The sequence below is a fragment of the Castor canadensis genome, chromosome 14, assembly GCF_047511655.1.
Source record: "Castor canadensis chromosome 14, mCasCan1.hap1v2, whole genome shotgun sequence".
In the NCBI taxonomy this organism is placed as follows: domain Eukaryota; kingdom Metazoa; phylum Chordata; class Mammalia; order Rodentia; family Castoridae; genus Castor; species Castor canadensis.
The window spans coordinates 70,565,173-70,572,077 of record NC_133399.1 but is presented as its reverse complement, the minus strand read 5'-3'; the positions used below and the strand labels follow the sequence as shown (position 1 = coordinate 70,572,077).

At 38.7% G+C, this 6,905-nt stretch overlaps 1 pseudogene; it reads left to right on the top strand.

Moving 5' to 3' along the window:
* The first annotated feature begins 574 nt into the window (after nt 1-574).
* LOC109688903 (protein arginine N-methyltransferase 1-like) lies at nt 575-2,830 on the top strand (annotated as a pseudogene).
* The last annotated feature ends 4,075 nt before the right edge of the window (nt 2,831-6,905 follow it).

Sequence of the window (6,905 nt, the reverse complement as noted above, 5' to 3'; positions counted from 1 at the left end):
TGGCATTAATCTTATTCATGAAGAAAGATCCCTAATGATTTAATCATATTCCCAGAGGCCCCACCTCTTAATACCATCACAATAGGGATTAAGTTTCAACATAAATTTTGGAGGAACACAAGTGTTCAAACCATAGCAATTGCACAGCCATGCTGATGTGTGATTCTGTTTCCATAATTTATAGTTTAATGAGTAGCTGATTATGGGGGGAGCATAGGCTCAGGGTCTGTGAGAACCTCTGTTTCCAAAAAACCCAATAGGTAGCCAGTCATTTGTTGTTTTAATGGTGGATAGCATGAGGCCCAGAGGTGACACTTTTTATAACAGAAGCCCTGGGACCATCAATAGTCATCAAAAGTGGTCCAGAGACTCCAGTAGGTATGAGAAAAGAAGCATTTGAAAATGAACCATATGTTGCCATTGGAACCCAAATAAGCACTGAAAGATGTTACAATGATATGTGTGTCACTAGTAAATATGTCAAATGAATCTCCTTGGTGGAGGATATAATGCCATACCTCTGTTCCTAGAGGAAGATAGATGCAGTCACAATCTTATCTATAAAAACTAAGGAATGTAAGCTGCTGAGGTACCAATAGACAGTCTGGAAAAGGTTATATTGTGCTCCTTCAAGGTGGAACAAACTGTAACTGTGAAGCAGTTGAATGAGCACTGGGTGCAACATGTTAGTCAGTCTCTAAAAGCTAAATATTTATTGGTTGTTAGTGAATAGAAACAGTCATTATAATGATATTGGGCACAAGTATTTTGATTGATGTACACTAAGATTATAATATTGTTTAATTAGGACCCATTATATTTAGTCAATTTTTAGATTTTGCTGCATAGCAGAGAATTTTCAAAGTTTTAGGCTTTAATGGATTATTTCCTTTTAATTTTCCAGGTTTCTTTTAGGTTATACTCACTATGCTACTACCTTCCTGTTTTTATACCATGCTTTTGCTCAATTTTTGAATTATAACTTAATAAATGTTCATGTATGCATGCTTTAAAAAATTTTTAGATTTTTAGAACAGGCAAAATTTGGCTGACAAATAGAGAAGCAATAGGGAAATTCACTTGATTTATTAGGTTTTGTATAAGTTTTAATCTTTGAAGGCCCTATTTTTATTTGCTTTGAGACACACTATTTTAACGAGGTTCATGGGTTTCCATTCATCAATTTGTAAATGACAGAAAACTTCATGTAATTTACTATACCTTGTGAATAATAAATTCTTTGCATCTGTGCCTAATATATTTTAGAAAGTTGAATACTAGGACTATGGGAAATGTGGGCAAGGCTATAGTTAAATTGAGGCATACTTATTGTCCCCTATTTTATATTTAATTACATTTTTTGAGGGGGTGATACTGGGGTTTGAACTTAGGGCATCACACTTGCTAGGCAGGCACTCTACCACTTGAGCCACTCTACCAGCTCCTATTTAGTTACATTTTTAATTTAGGGCTACAATCATCAAATGGGATCCCAAAGTAGAAAGTATAATTGGAACCCTACTATTAAGTCCACAAATTTGTGTCAATTAGCATGTTTTTAGGCTTGTAACTATCTAAGTCCTGGTCTTTAGTTTCTGTTTCTGGATGAAAGGAAGAAAAGAGCAAAGGAGAAGATTCTTGGTGCCTCTTGGCAACCTTTCCCTAGATGTTCCCTGTCTTGGCTGCAGGATAGACCCCCTCTCCTATTTTTTTTCTCTTAAGCAAATTCTTTTAGAATGCTTTTATCTCTAGGTGGCTACAATTTCTTCCTCTCCCTTTGGATATTAGCCTGACAATCTCCTTGTGATCCCAAGTGACCCCTGCTAGGGGGCAGCTTCTCTATGGTGTACTATGCAACCTGGGAAGGGCTGGAGTTTACATCCAGGAAAGTGATAGTGGCCTTAACTTTGCCTTCATTGTTTTTCCTTGACAATAATTTCAAGGAGGGGACATTAGCATGTCAATAGGGAGCAGCACTTAAAAATGTCAAAGGTGGGGGTGGGATGGTGCTAGCCAGCTGGTGGAGGAGTAGGCTGTGAGCTGCATCATGGAGAATTTGGCGGCCATGTTGGCTAATGGGATGAGCCTCCAGCCACCTCTTGAAGAAGTTTCCCAAGGCTAGGCAAAAGCAGCGAGAAGCCCAATGCTGAAGGCATGACATCCAAAGATTGTTACTTTGACTTGTATGCCCATTTCAGCATCCACCAGATGCTGAATGATGAGGTGCTCATCCTCCCATACCACAACTCCATGTTTTACAACCCACATCTTTTCAAGGACAAGGCGGTACTGGACATGGGCTCTGTCACCTGGATTCTCTGCATGTTTGGTGCCAAGGCATGGGCATGAAAGGTCATCAAGTTGGAGTGTCGCGGTATCTCTCATCATGCCATGCAGATTGTCAAAAGTAAAGAGTTAACACCACATAGTGATCATCATCAAGGGAAAGGTAGAAGAGGTAGAGCTGCAGGTGGAGAAGGTGGACATCATCATCAGTGAGTGAATAGGCTACTGCCTCTTTTACAAGTCTATGATCAACACTGTGCTGTGCACCCATGACCAGTGACTGGCACCTGATGGCCTCATCTTCCCAGGCCAGCCTGTATGTGAAGGTCATTGAGAACAAGTAGAACAAAGACTACAAAATCCACTGCTGGAGAACATTAATGGCTGCAACATGTCTTGCATCAAAGATGTGGCCATCAAAGAGCCCCTGCTGTATGTGGTGGACCAAAAGCAGATGGTCACCAATGCCTGCTCCATAAAGGAGGTAGATATCTATACCATCAAGATGAAAGACCTTTGCCTTTTGCCTACAAGGACTACTTGAACATGCTGGTGGCCTTCCTCAACATTGGATGGGGAGGCCCATCCATGACTGTGTTTTTCATAACTTATATCTTTACATAGTTGCATTTACACCAATAAATCTTCAGCTGAGGAAAAAATACCAAGCACAGCAATTAGGAGATTGACAATATGAAATGACCTGTAAAACCTTCCAAAGTATCTTATGGGAAGCAGAATATGATACTCTAGCATTACTTTTTTTAAAAAATGTATACGTCTTGAGTCACCAATCTCCCCAGATGCTATCCATGATATTTTATAGGGTCATGGAGGAACAGAAACAGCAGCAAAGTACACAGACAGAAAGGGCTGCCAGCTTGGCAGCATGAACCATTTCCAGGTACCACGGAAGATTTTCTCAGGGAGGGCACCTGTCTCATGCTGAAAGGGAGGACAGTAAAATACTTTTCTCCCAAGTGATATTCAAATATACATCCAATGTGGTGGAAGGGGTCACCCATCCCTACTTAGCCCACCTGCCCACTCAGCTTTCCAGGACAGAACTTTGCCATGTGCACTGTATGGGACTCAGTGATGTAGAGATTCCGCTACTGTTGACAAGAGTCTTCTTCAAATTGTAATCACTCACCGGTACCCTGAGAAATAGCCAATTCTCATGTCCCAGTGACTTCATCCTAGGGAGTAACAGGAAAATTATTCTTCTCTTTCTGGCATCAAAGGATATTTTTGAAGGACTTTCTGACCAATTATAGAATGATTCCATTCTCATTGCCAATTATAAGAAACAATTATGTTAGCTAAACTGGACATTTTTGATAATGGGTCTGGATACTATGAACAGAATCACAAAACACCCATGGAATTTATAAATTATAAATGTGGTAAGGGATTAATATCCAAAGTGCATACAAAACTAAAACTAAATAATAAAATAGCAAAATAACCTAATTTTAAAAATCAGCAAATAAGCACATGAGATTTCCAAAGTCACTAATCATCAGGGAAATGCAAATCAATATGATGATGAAATACTACCTTTCATCAATTACAATGTTTACTATCAAAGACACACACACATACAGAGAGAGAGAGAGAGACAGAGAGACAGAGACAGACAGAGAGAGAGACAAGACACACAGAGAGAGATAACAAGCTGAGGTAAGGATGTGGAGAAAGTGACAACTTCAACGCTGTTAGCAGAAATGTAGAATCTTACAGCTGCTGTGAAAAAAGTATGGCAATTCCTCCAAAAATTTAAAATAGAACTAGCCTGGTATGGTGGCATATATCTGTAATCCTAACCATTCAGGAAGCAGAGGTAGGAAGATCATGAGTTCAAGGCCAGCCCAGGCAAATTTAACAAGTTATCTTCTCTCTAAAACAGAATATAAACAAAAGGTTCAAGTGGAAGAGTGCTTGCCTAGCATGTACAAGATCTTGGATTCAATCCCCAGCACCAAAAAAAAAATTGCCATATGATTCAAATTTCCACTTCTAGTTATATAATCAGAGGAATTTGGAACAGGGTCTGAAAGAGATATTTGTTTACACACATGCATAGTAGTATTGATAATGGTAGCTAAAATGTATCACCAATTCAAGTGTCCATCAAGAGATGAATGGATATGTGAAATATTGTTTGGGCAGACAGAACCTGTTCTTCCCTCTTCTCCAATTTTGTAGAAGAGAAAACATAGAGATAATAAAAAAGACATAGCATTTTTGCTAGATTGAGATAAAGATAGCTATACAGAGATATTCCTGGCATTGCTTCCATGCATATGTGTATTACAGCCCAAATTGGTTCATCTCTACCACACCTCTTCACTAGTTCCCAGTCTCCTTTCCATAGTGGTCTCTGTCACTCTAAGATTACTTTCTTAGCTCCTCTATAGTGGGCACAGCAAACACTTTCAAGTTTTCAGTTTCCTTCCCTTTTCTTATTCCTTCTGTACTCATTCTCCCCTTAGTGTATGACTCATGTCCAATAATATTACTGCATTTGTTTTAGGTCTGTTATCTGCACATAAGGGAGAACATACAATTTTTGGCCTCTGAGCCTGCTAACTTCGCTTAAGGTGATGTTCTCCAATTCCATCCATTTACTTCCAGATGACAAAATTTCATTCTTCTTTGAGGCTGAGGAAAATTCCATTCTGTATCAATAACACATTTTCTTAATCCATTCTTCAGTACTGGGACATCTTGGCTGTTTCCATAACTTGGCTATTGTGGATAGTGCTGTAATAAACATGGCTGTGCAGGTGCCTTTGGAATAACCTGAGTCACATTCCTTTGGGTATATCCCTAGGAGTGGGATTGCTGGATCATATGCCTGATCTCTGTTTAGTTTTTTAAGAAGCCTCCATATTGTTTTCCAAAGTAGTTGTACTAGCTTGCATTTCCACCAGCAGTGTATGAGGAATAGTTTTTCCCTGCATCCTCGCCAACATTTGTTGGTGGTGTTTTTGATGATAGCTATTTAAATGGGAGTGAGCTGGAATCTTAGTGTGATTTTGATTTGCATTTCCTTTATGGGCCAGGGATGGTGAGCAGTTTTTCATGTGTCTTTTGGCCATTTGGATTTCTTCCTTTGAAACAGTTCTCTTTAGTTCAGTTGCGCACTACATTATTGGTTCATTGGTTTTGAGAGAGTTTAGTGTTTTTAGCTCCTTGTATACTAGTTATCAGTGCTTGGTCTGATGTATAGCCAGCAAATATTTTCTCCTACCCTGTGGGTGGTTTCTACAGTTTAGAGACCATTTCTTCTGTTGTGCAGAAGCTTTTTAATTTCATGTAGTCCCATTTGTCCATCCATTCTCTTAGTTGCTGGGCTGCTGGGGTTCTGTTGAGGAAGGCCTTGGCTATACTTACTGCTTCCAGAGTATTCCCTGATCTTTTCTGTACTAACTACAGAGTTTGACATCTGCTAGTAAGGTCCTTAATCCACTTTGAGTTGATACTAGTACCGGGTGATAGACATGGATCTAGTTTCAGTTTTTTGCAAGCAGATAACTGCTTTTCCCAGCAACATTTGTTGAAGAAGCTGTCTATTCTCCATTGTATGTTTTTGGCACCTTTATCAAAAATAAGATGGGTGTAGCTGTGTGGATTCATATCTGGGTCCTCTATTCTGTTCCACTGGTCTTCATATCTGTTTTTGTGCCAGTACCCTGCTGTTTTTATTGCTATGGCTCTGTAGTATAGTTTGAAATAGGGTATTGTAATACCTCCAGCATTGTTCTTTTTGCTGAGTATTGCCTTGACTATGCAATCTCTTGTGTTTCCAAATGAACTTTAGGGTAGATTTTTCAATCTCTGTGGTGAATATCATTGGGATTTTGATGGGAATTGCACTAAACATGTAGATTACTTTTGGTAGTATAGCCATTTTTACTATGTTAATTCTACCAATCCATGAGCATGGGAGATCTTTCCAACTTCAGTAGTCTTCATCAATCTCTTTCTTCAGGGGTTTGTAGTTCTCTTGTAGAGATTATTCACATCCTTTGTTAAGTTTACTCCTAGGTATTTGATTTTTTTTTAGGCTAGTGTAAATGGAATTGTTTTCATATATTCTTTCTCAAATTGTTCATTGTTGGTTTATAGAAAGCCTATTGATTTTTGTAAGTTGATTTTGTATCCTAAATAAAGCAGAAGGAGAAAAATAAGGGCCAAAATGAGGAGGGAAAAGACTCAAATCAGTAAAATCAGGAATGAAAATGGGAGGTAACAACAAACACCAAGGAAATCCAGGGAATCATCAGAGACTATTTTGAGAAGCTATGTTCCAATAAATTGGGAAATTTTGAAGAAATGGACAAATTTCTAGATGCTTATGACCATCCAAAACTGAACCAAGAGGATATTAACCACCTAAATAGATCTATAACAAGAAACGAAACTAAAGCAGCAACTAAGAGTCTCCAAAAAAAGACAAGTCCAGGACCTGATAGATTCTCTGCTGAATTCTACCAGACCTTTAAAGAACTAATACCAACTCTCCTTAAACTTTTCCATGAAATAGAAAGGCAAGGAACATTGCCTAACTCATTCTATGAAGCCCATATTTCTCTCATCCCAAAAACAGACAA